Genomic DNA, 20,216 nt, shown 5'->3' on the forward strand with positions numbered 1-20,216 from the left:
GCTGGGATTGCAGGCATGAGCTACCGGGCCTGGCCAAATCTGAAATACGTTTGATGCCAGGGTAGCCTTAGTGGAGTGAAACTCTTATTAACAATGACAGTATTTGAAAAATATGAGAGATACTATCATCAGAACGGAATGACCTTTCTCAGGAATGGTTTTATCCTAATTAAGTAATGATCAGAGTTGGGCGAGGTGGCTCACGCCTGTAATCCCAGCACTTGGGGAGGCTGAGGTGGGTGGATCACTTGAGGTCAGGAGTTCAAAACCAGCCTGGCCGACATAGTGAAACACCGTCTCTACTAAAAATACAAAAAAGTACCAGATATGGTGGGGCATGCCTGTAATTCCAGCTACTCGGGAGGCTGAGGCAGGAGAATTGCTTGGACCCCAGAGGCGGAGGTTGCAGTGAGCCAAGGTCGCGCTACTGCACTATAGTCTGGGTGAGAGCAAGACTCCGTATCAAAAAAAAAAAAAAAAAATCCAATTATAACATCTGTGAATGGAATAATTTGTAGACTCTTGGCATTCAAGAATTTGATGTTAGCTTTCTCGACTATTTATGAACCGTAAAGGTTCATGATGCAGACGTTCTGTTGAGATGGAAACTTGAACGCTGTGTGCGGTGGAGGCGAGGTTGAGGACGTCGCTTGGCGGATGAGTAAGCCTCACCCATCTGGACGGCAGCATTTACACTTCAGCTTCACTTTTAACTTCATATTTGCTGTTTGTTGTTATTTACGTGGTAACTAGCATGAGTGATTCACATACACACATACGTATTCTTTGTCTCTTTGTGAAATATTACACCAAGGAGAAAACACCATTATGAAGCTAGTGATAGTAAAATAGTTCCCAGACACAGTGCTCTTCAGTGCAAACGTGGGAAGTTTACGGAAGAAGCTCTCTGTCAGTGACAGCCGTAAACTTTGGAATATGCAAAGATCTTGAAGTATATCTCTCACTTATACCAGGGATTTTTGTACAGTAGAGAATTGAAATTTGAGCTTATGAGAGCTGGTAGCATTGGATTTTTTCGCTTTTTGTCTATCAATCCATTCATGGGTTTTTTTTTTTTTTTTTTTTTTTTGACATGGAGTCTGGCTCTCAGGAGTAGATGGGATTACAGGTGCCTGCCACCACGCCCTGATAATTTTTTGTATTTTTAGTAGAGACGGGGTTTCACCATGTTAGCCAGGATGGTCTCAATCTACTGACCCAGTGATCTGCCCGCCTGGGCCTCCCAAAGTGCTGGGATTACAGGTGTGAGCCACCGCCCCCGGCCACCATTCATGGGGTATTTTAAGATTTCATGTCAAAGCTCCGTTTGTCTCAGATGGTACAATTGTCTGCCGTGTTGAAATAGGTGGTAACACAAATTAATATTACCCCGAAACAAGACTTTGTTTATTTTTTATTTTGAAAATTTTTTAAAATTATACTTTAAGTTCTGGGATACATGTGCAGAACGTGCAGGTTTGTTACATGGGTATACGTGTGCCATGGTGGTTTGCTGCACCTATCGACCTGTCGTGTAGGTTTTAAGCCCCGCATGCATTAAGTATTTGTCCTAATGCTATCCCTCCCCTTGCCCACCATCCCCTGACAGGCCCTGGTGTGTGATGTTCCCCTCCCTGTGCCCATGTGTTCTCATTGTTCAACTCCCACTTATGAGTGAGAACGTGTGGTGTTTGGTTTTCTGTTCCTGTGTTGGTTTGCTGAGATGATGGTTTCCAGCTTCATCCATGTCCCTGAAAATGACATGAACTCATTTTTTTTATGGCTCCATAGTATTCCATGGTGTATATGTGCCACATTTTCTTTATGCAGCCTATGCTTGATGGGCATTTGGGTTGGTTCCAAGTCTATGCTATTGTAAATAGTGCTGCAATAAACATACCTGTGCATGTGTCTTTATAGTAGAATGATTTACAATCCTTTGGGTATATAGCCAGTAATGGGATTGCTGGGTCCAATGGTATTTCTGGTTCTAAAAGTCTTAAAATATCCTCTAAAGTAGATTTCAAAATAAAACATACATGAGTCTGAAGAGACCTGCTCACAGAAGGCATCTGTAATTTATAGGAAGATGATGCTGACACTAGCTTAACCATGCATTTAGCACACCTCAGTTACAGTGAAAATCCAATTTTGTGCAAAAAGTGGGAAATAAATGGAGGCGTGTTTGCTTTACGAGACTCTATTTGATTTTTGTAAATAGAAAATGGTTTTATTACATGTAAAATATAATTTAAATTGGTCACTGTGAGGAATCGCCACACTGTCTTCCATAATGATGGAACAATTTACACTCCCACCAACGGTGTAAAAGCGTGCCTGTATCTCCACATCCTTTCCAGCATCTGTTGTTTCCTGACTTTTTAATGATCACCATTCTAACTGGCATGAGATGGTATCTAATTGTGGTTTTGATTTGCATTTCTCTAATGAGCAGTGATGATGAGCTTTTTTTCATATGTTTGTTGGCCGCATAAATATGTTCTTTTGAGAAGTGTCTGTTCATACCCTTCACCCTCTTTTTGATGGGGTTGTTTTTTTTTTTCTTATAAATTTGTTTAAATTCCTTGTAGATACTGGATATTAGACCTTTCTCAGATGGATAGATTGCAAACATTTTCTCCCATTCTCTAGGTTGCCTGTTCACTCTCATGATATTTTTTTTTTTTTTGCTGTGCAGAAGCTCTTTAAGTGTTTATTTTAATATTTAATTTTTTAATATTTGTGTAATAATGTCCAGTTTTACCAAGGATCTACATAGGAGCTTTTATGCAGAACTCATTGTTCTTCACTAAGAGCTTGTTAGTCCAGTAGTAAAATCAAATCCATCTTCAGTTGCTATGTGGCTTTGTTAAACAGTTAAGCTTGAGTTGGAGATGCTCTGCCATAGAGAGGAATTTTCACTCCCCAGATGTGTTTGTATATAATATGATGTATTTTTCCCCTTTCCCCTGTGGAAACTTTGTGGAAAGATTATTTCAGTGTCAACCCTGATTGATATTTTAGTAATCGAACAAGTGTCTGTTACTCCTTTATTCATTCATTAATCAAGTGCTTAATGGGTGTCTTCTGGGTACCAGACACTGCATTAGACTCTGGGGAATCAAAGATGAATCACACTTAGTCTCTACCCCCTGGGAATTTATTCTGGTTAGAGAAATTGTAAACACATAATCATGATCCTATGGGATATTTTTAAAGTATGAAATGAGATAATGTGTGTGAAAAAGCTTTGTAAGCTTTACACATTTGAGATTTTTTCTCCAGTGCATAGCATGATGCCTGACATATTTTAACTAGTCGTTACACTCTTGAATGAACTGGTGAAGAGCCAAGAGTTATGAGAGCATAATACTAGAGTGTAGATGGATTAGTCCTGCCTGGATGGACAGGAGGGACGCGGAGGCTTCCAAGAATATAACTTTTGAACTGGACTTGGAAATATAAGTTGTTTATGTTAAGAATCGAGAAAGGAGGTTCTAGGGGGGCAGCTATCAGTCGTTAAAGTGCCTGGATTTAGATGAACCACATATCTACGGGCTTATGCAGTTTACAAGATGCTTTTGTTTACAGTATCTCTTTTGAGCCTTATGACAGGTCTATGAAGTGAGTTCATACAACCAAGAGAAGCTTTGACCAGATCCTGGGTTCTAGGGTGTAAGAGACAGCATCTGGCCAGTTTATTCTTTACAGTTTCACAAATGTTATGATTGCCAATATTATTGTATTTCTATTATTATATTTGTGAAAGCATGGTTTTCTGAGTTACAAGTATATGAAAGACAGATGTATACATGTAATAAAATGTAGTTTTCTTTTTTTTTTTTGAGACAGAGTCTCGCTGGGTCCCAGGCTGGAGTGCAGTGGTGCGATCTCGGCTCACTGCAATCTCTGCCTCCGAGGTTCAAGCAACTTTCCTGCCTTAGCCTCTCAAGGAGCTGGGATTACAGGTGCCTGCCACCATGCCCGGTTAATTTTTGTATTTTTGGTAAAGACAAGGTTTTGCCATGTTGGCCAGGCTGGTCTCAATCTCCTGACCACAAGTGATCCTCCTGCCTCAGCCTCCCAAAGTATTAGGATTACTGGTGTGAGTCACTGTGCCCAGCACATCTTGGCACCCTTTTCAAAACTCAACTGACCACTGATGTGACGGTTTGTTTCTGGGCCCTCTATTCCACCCCATTGATCTCGATGTCTGTCCTTATGCCAGTATCACAGTTTTTTGCTTTTCTTTTCCTTTTTTTTTTTTTGAAACAGAGTCTCACTCTGTCACCCAGGCTGGAATGCAGTGGCATGATCTTGGCTCACTACAACCTCTGCCTCCTGGGTTCAAGTGACTCTCCTGCCTCAGCCTCCCGAGTAGCTGGAATTACAGGTGCACGCCACCATGCCCAGCTATTTTGTATTTGTAGTAGAGATGGAGTTTCACCGTGTTGGCCAGGCTGGTCTCGAACTCCTGACCTCAAGAGATCCACCCACCTCGGCCTCCCAATGTGCTGGGATTACAGGTGTGAGCCACTGCACCTGGCCTGTTGTTGTTGTTGTTGTTGTTGTTGTTTTTTGAGACAGGAGTCTCACTCTGTTGCCCAGGCTGGAGTGCAGTGGCATGATCTCAGCTCACTGCAAGCTCTGCCTCCTGGGTTCATGCCATTCTCCTGCCTCAGCCTCCTGAGTAGCTGGGACTACAGGTGCCTGCCACCACGCCTGGCTAATTTTTTTGTATTTTTAGTAGAGACAGGGTTTCACTGTGTTAGCCAGGATGGTCTTGATCTCCTGACCTCGTGATCTACCTGCCTTGGCCTCCCAAAGTGCTGGGATTACAGGCATGAGCCACCATGCCCGGCCAAGTTCTCCAACTCTTTTCTTCTTTTTCAAAACTGTTTTGATTATTCAGGGAGGGTGACTTGAAATTCCCTATGAGGTTTAGAATGAGTTTTCTATTTCAGAAAGAAAATCAGACGTGCCATTGGAATATTCAGAAGGATTACATCGAATCTGTAGATTGCTTTGGATAGTCTTGACATCATAACAATATTAAGTCCTCCTTCATAAACATAGGATGTCTTTCATTTATTTATGTCTTCTTTAATTACTTTCAGCAAGGTTTTATCATTTTCAGTGTATGAGTCTTTCACCTTCTTGGATCAATTTATTCTAAAGTGCCTTATTCTTTTTGATGCTATTATAATGATATTCTTTTCTCTGGAATGTTTATTGCTATTGTATATAAATGCAACTGATTTTTGCGTGTTGATTTTGTATCTTGTAACTTTGCTGGATTGGTTTATTTGCTCTAACAATTTTTTGTAGAATCCTTAGGGTTCTTTACATAGAAAATCAATAGGCAAACAGAGATAATTTTTCTTCTTGGCCAGGTGCAGTGGCTAATGCCTATAATCCCAGCACTTTGGGAGGTGAAGTCAAGCTGATAGCTTCAGTCCAGGAGTTCGAGACCAGCCTGGCCAACAGAGTGAAACCCCATCTACTAAAAATACACACACAAAAAAAATCAGCCAGGTGATGTGGCACGCACCTTTAGTACCAGCTACTTGGGAGGCTGAGGCAGGAGAATTGCTTGAACCCAGGAGGCAGAGGTTGCAGTGAGCTGAGATCACACCACTGCACTCCAGCCTGGGAGACAGAGTGAGACTCCATCTCAAAAAGAAAAAAAAAAAAAGCAATATCAACAAAGCAAAATGACAGCCTACCAAACAGGAGAAAATACTCACAAAGAGATTACTATCTGGAATAGATAAAGAACTCCAAACACTCAAACTAAAAAACAAATTCAAAAATGGGCAAAAAGGCCAGGTGCAGTGGCTCATGACTGTAGTCCCAGCATTTTGGGAGGCTGAGGCAGGAGGATCACTTTGGCCCAGGAGTTCAAGACCAGCCTAGACAACATAGCGAGACCCTGCCTCTACAAAAAAAATTTAAAAATGAGCCAGGCATGGTGGCACAAGCCTCTAGTGCCAGCTACTTGGGAGGCTCAGGCAGGAGAATCACCTGAGTCCAGGAAGTTGAGGCTGCAGTGAGCTATGACTGCACCACTGCAGGGACAGAATAAGATCCCGTGTCTTAAAAAAAAGTAATTATCTGTTCCACTTCCACTCCCAGTTGGAATTGAAACAAGAACTCAAGCAAATAGTGCACCAATGTTCATAGCAGCATTAGTCACACAATAGGAAAAGGTGAAAAGAAACTCACTGTCCATCAAAGTTCAATGGCTAAATGATGTGTGAAAAATACATAAAATGGATTATTATTCAGTCATAAAAAGGACTGAAGCTCTGATCCATGCTTAATATTAATGAAACATTGAAAGCATTATGCTAACTGAAATAAAGACAGCTACAAGGCACAAATATTATATGATCCCACTTCTACGAGATATCTAAAATGGGCCAATTCATAGGGACAAAGTAAAATAGAGGTTACTGGCAGCTGGGGAGGGGGAAATGAAGAGTTATTGTTTAATGGCTATAGTTTGTTTTGTGTGAGTGAAGAAAAAGTTTTCACATAGTGGTGGTGATTACACAACACTGTTGATGTACTTGGTGCCACTGAACTGCACATTTCAAAATGGCTATAATGATAAATTGTATGTATATTTTGTCACAACTTTTTAAAAGTAAAATGTTATGTACATATAAATATTCCTTAAATTTGTATCTACATTATCAAAAACTGGGAACAAGCTGAAGTATAAAAGGGGGAACAATTTAACACACATCAGTAAGAATGAAACTTGTTTATGCGAAAACAGAAAATATAAAATGATGTTTGCTAGGAGAATAACTATTAAAAACATGCCCACAAAGACTGAACACTAATATACAAAAATTAAGATAATTCTATTATAATTTTCTCTCATTTCCTTCCTCTAGTTATATTAACATGTTAGATTTCTTTTCAGTCTACTAACAACAACCATATGCCACATCAAAAGAATTATCCTGACTGCTATGCTACTGGGTTGAGATAGGTCTGTTTTAATACAAAGCAGCTTCAACTAAGAGCCGTAAGAATTACTACGCAGCCAAGCCTACAAAGGCAGTCCCAAGAAACAAGATGGAACACTCAAATAGCTATCCTTCACTTTCACACTGACAGCTTGTGTTCCTCCCCACAGCTTACCTGCAGGCAGGGTCAGGGAAATTCAGAATTTCACAGGAGAATATGGAAAAATGGAGAGCAAGACATAAGTGAATGGGATGCACTGGTGAAATTTCTCTTACTGCAATATCACTAGCAGCTTTGTAAGCCACCAGACTGTTCTCTGCTGCCTCCTTCCTGTCATTTCCTGTGGCAAATTCTGCCAGACACCTGTGGTAGTCCCCTTTCCTAGATTTAAACCAGGAACAATGACTTTTAAAGTAAAATAGCTAAAATTGTTCTATATAATATAAAATATGTGACAAAAATATATGTAACAATTAACAAGTGTACTTCAATAATTTTAAACACTCTCAAGAATATTTGGCTTCATTTCATTTTTTTCTTAGACATTTCATACTATTTTCCTTATTAAATATAACCAAAAATCCCACAGAAATTAACTGAGGAGCCTCTAAATATCAACAAAACTATTGCTTGATAGACTGGAATTAAACAAGCAAGTGGTTCCAAGGAATGGCACAAGTGTATTAATCATAAAATAAAATTTCTACATGAAACATTCAGCCAGCACTGTGCAATGTGTGGCCGTTTGGGGGAGGGGAATGAGATAGGTCCCATGAAAGCAAAGCAATATAAATAAGTAAAGCAAAAGCTAATGCATTTTTATAATAGCCTGACCATCTTTTTATTCCAACATCAACTATCCATCTAACATTAAACAATTATTTGTAAATAAAAGTTGGAAACCTACATAGAAGAAAGTCATGATTCTAAAAAGGCCAACTTTTAATGTTACATTTTCCTTTCTAGTATAGAACCTACATTTCATAATAGAAAACCTTGGACTTGCCAGTGGTAGCTGCTGGAATGAGGTGTTTGTCCAGTGCATCCAGAACGTCACCACAGATTAACTTTAGCTCAGTCTCAACCTGAAAACATAAAAATAAATTTTAAAAAATCAGACTGTTTCAGTCTAGAAATTCTGTAAATTTATTACACATTCTATCTACCTCTGGTTTTGAGGAAGAGAACTTAGTATTAAAGAGAATTCGTATCCCTCTCCAAACTCCCTTCTTCCCTTTTGACACAAAGGCAGAGAAAAGCTGCCTCTCGGTTATCAAAAGTATCTTTTGCTTTCTGCATGCAATTAAGTGCTACACACACACCACCCCCTACCCCAACACCCCCTCACAATCCAACTACAAAATCAGCAATGACTGAAACTGAACACTGATGCTACTTGGTAAACGCTGGTCAATTACATGAATCTTTCACAAGGTAGCAACTATTGTGTCCATTTACTTGGGAAAGCAGAACCTAAGACATTTGCTCAAAGATCATCCCCTTAAAATGACTTAATAAGCAGAGCTAGGATTTGAACCCAGGCAGGGTGCAAGTGGCAGAACAAAATTCAAACCCAGGCAGTTTGCCTTCAGTACTTACATTCCTAACAACGTTGAACAGGCAATCCCTTTAGTGGAAGAGATCCAAAACTAGTTAAGATACCAAAAATCTATGGACCAAAAAAACTATTGCCACTCATCTCTATTCATTTATAATGCTGAAAATGTACAGCGTCTCTGAACGCACATACCCAGCTTGCTTCCTTTTTTTTTTTTGAGACGGAGTCTTGCTTTGTCCCTCAGGCTGGAGTGCAATGGCACCATCTCAGCTTACTCCAAGCTCTGCCTCCCAGGTTCACACCATTCTCCTGCCTCAGCCTCCCGAGTAGCTGGGACTACAGGCGCCACCACCATGCCCCGCTAATATTTTTATTTTTTTTATTTTTTGTATTTTTAGTAGAGACAGGGTTTCACCATGTTAGCCAAGATGGCCTCAATCTCCTGTCCCTGTGATCCTCCCACCTCAGCCTCCCAAAGTGCTGGGATTACAGGCATGAATCACTGTGCCCGGCTGCTTGCTTCCTATTTTCTATGAGCACATGGCACTACCGTTGAACCTTTCTAGGTTCCTCTCATGCCCCTGGAACCTCCTTTCCACTGTAAAACATTCTCTCACTCTTTCTTCCATAATTGCATTCTTATCTTAGCTAAGCAGAAGTGTTTTCTGAATCAACTATCTCCATGATGACTTTTCAGATAGAGACTGCTGTAGGAGACGAAAGGTTTCCATGTTCTCCTAGCTCCTCACATACTCAACGACTGCTCTCCTGTTACTTACTCCAAATCCTTCCTCCTCACAAGCCGATATTCTACATTCCATTTCTCAGATTCTGTCATCGATAGCTCTCCAGGCCGTTCTCCTACATTCAATGACTATCTACAGCCAACCTACCCAATACCTGAGATCACACCAAGGTATGGTGTGGCCACGTTCCATTCAACAGAGTTCTTTGCTTTCTACTCCAAGACTTGCACGTGTCCATACCCTTAACTGTGCTGCTCCATACTGGAAGTCTTACACTGTAATGCTCCACTCTTGGCTGTGGCTTCCTCTTTTAGTTCTTTTTCTCTTCTTGTTTCTACTTAGGGACTCATCAACACATCTCCTCCCTCCCTCCCTCCCTCCCTCCCTCCTTCCCTCCCTCCCTCCTTCCCTCCTTCCCTCCCTTCATCTCATCTAAGACATCAGACTGGAACTTTTCACATCTTCTCCCAATGTATCAGTTGCTCTCTTTGCTTCCTGCTTCCCTTTCCTAGCTAGCCCAAGTCCCACAGTGTAGCTCATGGACTTCTTTCTTCAGCACTTTCAACTTTCTCACTTCCTCATTCCTCCAGGACACAAAACTTGTCTATTGGTCATCGAAATTCTTTGACCCAACACATTTCATGGTAATGGTAACATCAACCCCAGCTTACAACTTTATTTTTAGGGACAGGGTCTCACTTTTATTTGCCCACTACTGCAACTTCCAGGAGAAAAAGTTATTTGCCTCTGCCCTGAAATATTCTGTAGCCTAATCCATGAGAGCAAAAGATAAAAACCTACCAAGATATAAAATGTGTACTACATATACCATCAAGTGAGCACTAGGCTGTGACCTCAAATGCCAATGACTATGGCCAAATTACTGACAGACATACCCTGAGAACTAAGCCAGACACTCAAAAGAAACAAGCCTCCCTTTTCAGAGACATTTTCTAAAACCATAAAAATAAAAGACAAAAATTAGGACATATTCAGGTGACAACAACTTCCTTCCCCCTGACAATTTATGTTGTATAGAATCCAAATATTAAAAACTATGACATTGGATTAAAAACAAACTGAGTCTTTCACTAAAAAGAAGAACGGAACAAATTTAACCCAAAACACTCATTTTTCTTGAAAATACAGTAGTTCCCTTTTATCTGAGAAGGATCCATTCTGAGATGCCCCAGTGGATACGCTGAAACCACGGATAATACCAAACCTTATATATACTAAGTTTTGTTCTATACATACATACTCATGGTAGAGTTTAATTTATAAACTAGGCAGAGTAAAAGATTAATACCAAAACAATTATAACATACTCTAATAGAAGTTATATGAACATGGTCTGTTTTTCTCTCAAATTATCTTATTGTACTGTACCACTGGTAACTCTAATTGCAGATAAGAGGGGACTGTGGTACAACAGTCTCACCATTTGCCATATTTTTGAATCATTTTTTGCTTGTCTTCTCCTCCCTTGTTTCCTTCTTTCTGTTCAAGGCTGCTGATTATTCTCCAGGAAGCTCTTGTGACTCCAATCACATTCTTATATGTAACAGATAGGAGGTTTCTTTCTTCAGCTGTCAGCTCCACATCCATGCCTGCTAATTTCCTCATTGGCTCCACCATTTCTATAAGGGAAAAGCAAAATCTGTACACCTGCAGAATTAGCACCACATGGATGCTGCCAAAGGGTTTTCTGCCTGTGTCCTCTGGAGCGGTGACATCACGTCCCCCCTGGACAGGAGCCCATTAAGCAACACTTGGAGCAGTCAAGCAGTGCCACACCAGAATGTGGGGACCAGTGACTTCAGGGAGTGCTTGGCAGCAAGCCCCAAGGTCCTCAGGGTGTCCCAGGGCCTTCCTTGGAAACCGTACTGCCGTCAGTGCCCTGGCACCATGGGCCTATGGTGAGAGTGCAGCCTGAGTGATCTACACAATGCCTTCAGGGTGGCTCTTCCATCGTCCTGGTGAGGAGCACAGCCCTGATCCATGCAGGCCTCCTGACCCACACCCTCATGTTCTCTCCCAAACACACTTTCTTATCTGTTCAATATGGGCAGGCTGAGAAGGCTAAAAATTTCCCACATTTTTAAGTTCTGCTTCCCTTTTGATCATAAATTCTGTCTCTAAATCATTCCTCTTTTCTTTCATTTTCCTAGAAACATTCAAGAGAATGAAGCTGCTCCTTCAATACTTTGCTTAGATATTTCTTCTGCCAAATTTCAGGTTCATCACTGGCAAGTTCTGCCTTCCAGAAAACACTAGGACATAAGCACAATGCAGCCAAGTTCTTAGTCACTTTATGACAAGCGTCACCTTTCCTCCAATGTCCGATAACATGTTCTTCATTGCCATCTGAGACTTCATCTGAATGACTTTTCCCTTCTATATTTTTATTTTTTAAAGAGACTGGGTCTCCCTTTGTTGGCCAGGTTGGTCTTGAACTCTCGTCCTCAAACAATCCTCCCATCTTGGCCTCCCAAAGTGCTAAGATTCCAGGCATGAGACACCATGCCCAACCCCCTCCATATGCTACTGACATTCTGTCCAGCTCTCCTCTTCTCAGCCCTCGTCAGAATCACCCTTAACCAAGAGTCACAGGGAGAAGATGTCCACCCACACTTCAAGAGACAGGCCTGGAACAGAGCCTTCCTGCACAGCCTCAGAAGGGACCCACCCTGATGACACCTTGATCTTGGACCCATGGCCTCCAGTATTGTGGGACAGTAACATTCTGTTGTTGAAGGTGCCCAGTCTGTGGTACTGTAAAACAGCCCTAGGAAACTAACACAGCCCGTTAGCCCACAGATGGTGGAGAGATGGAATGCTCAGTGGAGCTCCAGGCTTACTTTCTACAGCTCCCAAAGTGCGCTACGGGACCCTTGGGTGGGTGAGGTATGCAAGATAATTTTGGGTGGTGCAGGGTGAATAATTTCAGTTGACATAAAAATGTATTTATCTTACTGGGTAAATCTGGGGTCCCCATCTGTTAGGAACCAGGCTGCACAGCAGGAGGTGAGCAGCCAGCCAGTGAGCAAAGCTTCATCTGTAGAAAGAGCCGCTTCCCATCCCTCGCATTACCGCATGAGCTCTGCCTCCTGTCAGATGAGCGGTGCCATTAGATTCTCATAGGAGCGTGAACCCTACTGTGAACTGCACATGCCAGGCATCTAGATTGCATGCTCCTTATGAGAACCCAATGCCTGATGATCTGTGACTGTCTCCCATCACCCCCAGATGGAACCATGTAGTTGCAGGAAAACAAGCTCAGGGCTCCCACTGATTCCACATTATGGTTAGTTGTATAATTATTTCATTATATATTACTGAAATAATAATAGAAATAAAGCACACAATGAATGTAATGGGCTTGAATCATCTCCGCATCACCCCTTCCCCTTCTCCCGGGTCCGTGGAAGAGTTGTCTTCAAGAAAACTGGTCTCTGGTGCCAAAATGTTTGGGAACCATTGGTGTAAATGTTTCTAAGAATAGTTAAACAACTTAAGCTTTACATGCTACAAAAAATAAAAATACAGGTGTAAATGCTAATAAAAATGGGTGCAAATGAAAACACCCTCTTTCCGTGGTCCAGGGAATTTTTTTTTTTCTTTTTGAGACAGAGTCTCGCTTTGTCACCCAGGCTGGAGTGCAGTGGCACTATCTCGGCTCATTGCAAGCTCTGCCTCCCAGGTTCACGCCATTCTCCTGCCTCAGCCTCCCCAGCAGCTGGGACTATAGGTGCCCGCCATGGCGCCCGGCTAATTTTTTGTATTTTTAGTAGAGATGGGGTTTCACCGTGTTAGTCAGGATGGTCTCGATCTCCTGACCTCGTGATCCGCCCACCTCAGCCTCCCAAAGTGCTGGGATTACAGGCGTGAGCCACCGGGCCCGGCTAAATCTTAAGCATTCTATCAGAAAGACTTGCAGCTTGGAACTGCAGCTGCCCTCCCACATTCTGTTCACTGTAAACCCCCACAACACACACACGCACACACACACACACGCGCACACACACACATACACACATGCACATACATTCACATGTACATACCTGCACACACACACACATATGCACATACATACATACACATGCATAGACCTGCACACACACACAGACACACACACGCTGTGCTTCATGCCCTCACTAGGGTGGTCTGGGAGGGAATGTGTGTTTTTAGGAGAAATGAAGACAACTCAGGCCCCTCATTCTCCTGGTGTTTGCACAAGTGCCTTCTCTGCAGACCATGCTTCAGTCTCTTTCTTGGTTCTCCCTCTTACTGAAAGAGAGAAGCAGAGGCCCGGCACATACTCGGCTGCTTAGGGCTTAAGCCAAGTTCACAAGCTTCCTGGGGAGCCTAGTGAGATGAAAGCATTGCAGAGCCTCCCCAAAAGAGGCATCAGCTTTTCATGGATCCTTGAGCCCAGGAAAATGATAGGTGAGACATCACAGTTCATCAGAAGACACAAGCAAACTCCAGTGAGAAAGGGCAATGGTCAAAGATTTTATTCTCTCGGAGAAGGGGTTCTTGGGCTGTAAGCAGCAGGCAGAAGACTTTATTGCATGCGTAGTTAGGTGATGGCGACCTACAGTTTTCACTGGGAACTGGGACCAAGAGTGACCCGACCTCCTACTCACGCTCGTCTCTCCCTGTCTCTCTCTTTGCCTTTTGTGTCTCTCTCCCTATCTCTCTTACTCCTTTTCCTCTCAGCCTCCTCTGTCTCTCTCCTTATCTCTCTTCCTCTCTCTCTCTCTCTCACTCCTTCTCCCCAGCTCTCTTTCTCTCTCCTTTTCCACTTCTCTCTCCCTCCTCATCTCTCTGCCTGCCACTGTTCAGGCTCCTGGGGCCCCACGTGGATGGGCGGACACAGGACTCCTAGGCTACCTTTCACAGCGCAAGCAGAGGGCTGCAGGACCTTGGCCCCCACCTCCCAGCATCCTCAAAATGAGGGGTGTGCGGTGTGCCTGTGCTCTCCTGGGTGGGCACCCCACACTCCAGGAAATAGAAACCGCAGGTCACAGCTGGCTCGAGTGGTGCCCACGGGGCTGCCAGCTTCCATCGTGTGATCTGCTGAGGCCAAAGCAGAGGACAGCAGCCCAGGCCCGCCTCTGCAGCAGGGTGGGGGTAGGGGTGGGCTTGGGGGTGGGGATGGGGATGGGAGCCACCAATGCAAACTGGCCCCTGGCTGGTTTCCTACCCTGCACCCTGCCATGCAAGGCCTCCTCTCCCACCCCTACCCCTGTCTGCCCCACCTCCACCCCTAGGCTGTCCCCCACCCAGGCTCCAGAAGTCTCCCAGGATCCAGGAACTAAGGTCAACCACTGGGTTCCACAGCCCCTAGACCATGGGTCAGCCACCCCTCTGCGTGCTGACAAACCTTGGCTCTCATGCCCCACCCCAAGCCAACCACACAACCCTGTCCCCGCACCAGCATTATTACTGCCTCCTGATTTTGGCCCTGACAGCCCTGCTTCCTGGTAACCTTGCCCTCTCCCACCCTGCTCCAGGCAAGCCCAAAGGCCAGCACCCTCCACCCACCCTTCCTGGGGGCCACTCTACTATCTCCTTGCCCAGATGTCTTAACCTGGCTTTACCAAGATAGAATAAATAACAGGGATGAGGCCCCGGACTCCGCCAGGAAAATGTGCCAAAATACTCTCCAGTTAGAAGCGGGAACAGTGATGGGGCCTATGGATGACCCCAGGATTGTCACCCAAGCAGCAAGAAGGGCAAGGAGCCCAGTTTCCTGCCCTTACCCGGGGAGGACGTGGCCAGGGCTCCACAAGGCCTTGGAGAGGGGTGGGTAGGAGAGCAGATCCACCCTCCTCTTGAGGAAGCAACCACAAACCCCAGGAAGCAGCAGATGGCGGCACACAGGCAGAGTCCCTGCGTGCTGTAGAGCAGGGCCAGCAGATCTGTACTCAGCCTCAGCCCCAGGGGAGCTGCAAGATAGACTGAGACCCTCACAGGTTGGGCTCTGTGTCCCCACCCAAATCTCATCTGGAATTGTAATCCTCCTGTGTCAAGGGAGGAACCTGGTGGGAGTGGATAGGATCTTGGGACAGTTTTCCTCCTGTTGCTCCCCTGATAGTGAGGGAGTTCTCAGGAGAGCTGATGGTTTGAAAGTGTGGCACTTCCTGGTTCTCCACTCACTCCCTCCTGCCGCCTTGTGGAGAAGGTGCCTGCTTCCCCTTCGCCTTCTGCCGTGACTGTAGGTTCCCTGAACTGGGAGTCAATTAAACCTCTTTCCTTTATAAATTACCTAGGTAGTCTCAAGTATTTCTTTATAGCAGTGTGAAAACAAATACCCCCTCGCTGAGGTGCCTTCTCCTTAGGCAACCAGCTGCCCCCATGCTCCTCCTCTGCCCCCTGTTCTTTCTTTTCCCCTCATGAGGCCCAAGTGATAAACAGGGCCAGCCCCAGCCCCAGCCCCAGCCCCGGCCCCGTCCTACTGCAGGCCGGTGTGGCTGCTGGAGAGGCCGGGCTCCTTTCCTCACCCCAAGGGTGCCTGATATGCTCTTTGGATTCTGGAGGAAACTGACCCCCTATTGTCATACTGGTGCAACTTCTTCCAAGACCTCAAAGCTGGAAAATGTGAGCCAGTCTTTTTTCTTGTCTCCACTTGCTAGGGCTGTCATTGGGACAGTCCTAGAGGGTGGTGCCAATGGATGAATGCATGGATGGATGGACAGTAGTCCAGGGATGATGTCCCTGTCTGTCCTGAACCAGGCCCTTCCTCCAATGAGAAGCCTTCCTGAGTGAGTTTATACAGTCATCCCTTGGTATCCATGGAGGATTAGTTCTAGGGTCCCCGGGGATGCCAAAATCCATGGATGCTCAAGTCTCTGATATAACATGGCCTAATATTTACATATAACCTATGCACATCCTCCTGTATACATTAGACCATTGCTAGATTATTTATGATACGTAATACAATGCAGAAGCTACATAAATGGTTGTGATACTGTATTGTTTAGGGAACGATGACACGAACAAAGTCTGCACATGTTCAATAGAAACATAACCATCCAATTTATTTTCTGAATATTTTCCATCTGCTGTTGGCTGAATCCACAGATGCAGAGCTCCCTCCACAGATACGAGGGCCAAGTGTGCTTTGAGAGTAGGGTGGGTGAGGTTGCACATGAGTACAGGCGAGCAGGTGTCTATCAGGAGGGCCCTGCATTGGGGCATCTGGACACCCTGTCTCAGGACTTGAGACTCCATTTGGATGGCACAGGCAGACTCGGCCCAGGTCAAAGCCCTCCCCTTGGATGTTCATTTTATCCCAAGCTCTTTCTGGACCCTGGAATTTGGCATCCCCTAGGCCCTGGGTGGAAGGACAGATGAACCAGATTTTAGATAACACGTCTAGAAGACTGAGCCCCTACTGTGTGCCCGGCACTTTCCCCACAGGATCCTCTAGCTAGAATATCCAAGGGTCACAGAGAGAAATACCCAGTTAAAATATCAGAAACAAAAAAGAGATACAATTAGAGACACTAAAAAGACCATTAGAGACACTAAAAAGACCATTAGGTAATAGTATTAGTATTTGTATTCTGAGATCCAACAGGAGCAGTCACTTCCCTCCACCCCTATGTGTATCCCAGGACCACCCTGGGCGGGGAGGGCTGAGGTTAGGGAGCAGCCATGGATGCTCTGATGCTGGCCCTGGGCCTCGGCGGTAACAGTGATGAGGAACTGGGTGCACACGAGTGGGGCAGCCAGGCCTGGCCAGAGAAGCAACACACACGTGCACAGACGTGTTTGTCCACATACACGTGTGCACGCACTTGCACACATTGCAGGCAGGCATGTTATGGCACTTTCTAGCTGTACCCTATGCTTGGGAGAACTACTGTTTCATGTTACCTCCGCAGCTGGCTTTATTTCTGTTATCTCAGCAGGATCAACAGCAGGGCAGATGTTTACTTTGAACTCGGAGCTGAGTTATACTTTGTCAGATTCAATGAGATGACGCTGTATAAAGGGTCTGGTTCAGGGGCAGGCTGTGAGTAAGGGCTCAATAAATTACAACTGTAATGACTAGCTATAAATTATCAGCCACATTATTAGGACAGCAATGGCCCAGACTTGATAGGAGCCTAAGGGACAGCACCTAACCCAGCCAGTGGAAGGGAGATTGGGGAAGGCTTCCTGGAGGAGATAAGGACTGGGCTGAGTCTTAGAAGGTGAGCAGACACCAACTAAAGAAGGTGAGAAGGGCAATCCAAGCAGAGGAAACCAAATGAGAGGAAGCACAGGGCTGGGGTGCGCCAGAGCATCTTGTGAAGGGCAGGAGTCTTGAGAGATGAGACTGGAGAGGTCTGTGGAGCCAGGAGGGTGAGCTTGTTTGTTGGGGTTACTGGTTTTTCTACAATGAGTAACACAATCCTGATTTTATAGGGGAGGAGACAGCCTCAGTGATGGTCACTTGATTTTAGAAGATGGAGCTCAGCTACCTCTCTGAGTCATAGGATAGAATGCTAAGGCACAGGCTGGGCATGGTGGCTCATGTCTCTAATCCCAGCACTTTGGGAGGCTGAGGCGGACAGATCGCTTGAGCCCAGGAGTTCAAGACCAGCTTGGACAAGATAGTGAAACCCCATCTCTACAAAAAATACAAAAGTTAGCCATGTGTAGTGGCACATGCCTATAGCTCCAGCTACTCAGGAAGCTGAGGTGGGAGGATGGCTTGAGTCCAGGAGGTTGAGGCTGCAGTGAGGTGAGGTCATGCTACTGCACTCCAGCCTGGGCAACAGAGAGAGCGGGAAGCAAGGAAAAGGAAAAGGAAAAGGAAAAGGAAAAGGAAAGGAAGAAGGAAGGAGCCCAGACAGGGCAGGGACTCATCTAAGTAGCCCTGCATGGAGGGAGCCTTGGTCTTCCCACCCCATTCCCAGTGCTCTTTCCATACCCTCCCCCTGCCTTCCTCTCACTGGAAACAGCCTCTACCTGACCTTGTCCTCTGCATCCTCTGATAGGTGGCTGATACCAGACAAGGTTTTGCAGGGACTCCAGGTGCCCCTCGGTGTCTGCTGAGATTAAACCCAATGCAAAATAAGGCTTAATCCCAAATCTGCAATGGAGAGGAAAGACAGGAAGTTTCCTTCTTGCCTGGGCCAGAAAAGGCTGCAGCTCCTGTCCCTTCCCTTCACCCCACCGTCCAAGTCCTCCCTGGGCTGTTGAGGGATTCCTAGGGGGTCAACAGAGAGGGGTGAGAGCTGGAGGCAGTCACTGGGGTATGACGGGGCCTCCTTGACAGAGCAGGTGGTGAACTTTCTGCCTTTAAATATTTTGAAATAGCAACAGACATAAGAAAGCACAAAAAATCCCAGATGGCACATTATTTCCTCCAGCCCGGTGTCCCCCCCACCTCCCAGGGTCCCAGGCACAGGAGCCCAGGTTCACACCAGCAGGAGGCTAGGAATGGAGATTCTGCAGACTTTCCAAGCATGTTTATTCAGATTCCTGTGGGCCCCCAGGGCCCTGCTGAGCTTCCCAATATTAGCTGAGAAAGAAAAAAAGCAGTTCCTGACATCCGGAGCAGATTTGACATTCATGGTTAGACCTCAATGTTGTCACAAACTCATCTGACTCTCATGGGGAACATTAACAAACTCACAGAATTCCAACCTCCAAAAAGGTTACTCTGAGACCATGATAAAATGAGGCAAGGCAAGGCCGTGTCATAATTTTGTCTAAGCACTGACAAAAACAAGGTCACTAAGCTGTCACCCATAAAATAGCAAATAATCTCTCTCGGCTAAAATGAGTGACTGCTATCCTTTAACAGATTTATAAGATCTAATTCACATACCATTTAACTCATCCATTCAAAGTGTATAATTCAGTGACTCATGCCTGTAATCCCAGCACTTTGGGAGGCCAAGGTGGAGAATCGCTTGAGCCAAGGAGTTCGAGACCAACCTGGGCAACATAGCGAAACCCTGTCTCTACAAAGTAATATAATAAATTTTAAAAATTAGCTGAGCATTGGGAGTTCAAGACCAGCCTGGACAACACGGTGAAACCCTGTCTCTACCAAAATACAAAAAATTAGCCAGGTGTGGTGGCATGCCCCTCTAGTCCCAGCAACTCAGGAGGCTGAGGCAGGAGAATTGCTTGAACCTACGAGGCAGAGGTTGTAGTGAGCCAAGATCGTGCCACTGTACTCCAGCCTCAACTACAGAGTGAGATACCATCTCCAAAAAAAAAGGCTGAGCATGATGGTGCACAACTGGTAGTCCCAGCTATTTGAGGTGGGAGGTCAAGGCTGCAGTGAGCTATGATTGTACCACTGCACTCCAGCCTGGGCAACAGGGCAAGACCTTGTCTCAAAAAAAGTGTATAATTCAATGGCTTTAATTATATTCACAGAATTATGTTTTTCTACCATAAAGACACGTACACATGTATGTTCATCACAGTGCTATTCACAGTAGCACATATATGCAATCAACCTAAATGCTCACCAATGGCAGACTGGATAAAGAAAATGTGGCATGTATACACCATGGAATATTATGCAGCCATTAAAAAAATGAGATCTTGCCTTTGTGGCAACATAGGTGGAAGTGGAGGCCATGATCATAAGTGAACTAACGAAGGAACAAAAAACAAAATACATGTTCTCACTTATAAGTGGGAGCTAAACATTGAGTACGATGTTTAGGCAGAAAGAAGGGAACAACAGACATTAGGGCCTACTTGAGGGTGGAGGGAGGAGAGTGAAGATAGAAAAACTGGCCAGGCACAGTGGCTCGCACCTGTAATCCCAACACTGGGAGGCCGAGGCGGGTGAATCACTTGAGGTCAGGAGTTCGAGACCAGCCTGGCCAACATGAAACCTCATCTCTACTAAAAATACAAAAATTAGTCAGGTATTGTGGCACGCACCTGTAATCCCAGCTACT

General features: G+C 44.8%; 1 long non-coding RNA gene across 7 annotated transcripts in view; it reads right to left on the reverse strand.

Moving 5' to 3' along the window:
- Positions 1 to 20,216, reverse strand: part of LOC134760563 (uncharacterized) — a 33,475-nt gene that overhangs the window by 5,348 nt on the left and 7,911 nt on the right. For all 7 annotated transcript variants that reach the window (XR_010138289.1, XR_010138290.1, XR_010138293.1 and 4 more), the window contains 2 exons: positions 10,727 to 10,925; positions 7,960 to 8,066 (listed from right to left, as the gene is read on the reverse strand). This is a non-coding gene — a long non-coding RNA (uncharacterized LOC134760563). The remainder of the gene's footprint in view (positions 1 to 7,959; positions 8,067 to 10,726; positions 10,926 to 20,216) is intronic.

This window comes from Pongo abelii, chromosome 19 (genome assembly GCF_028885655.2).
Source record: "Pongo abelii isolate AG06213 chromosome 19, NHGRI_mPonAbe1-v2.0_pri, whole genome shotgun sequence".
In the NCBI taxonomy this organism is placed as follows: Eukaryota; Metazoa; Chordata; class Mammalia; order Primates; family Hominidae; genus Pongo; species Pongo abelii.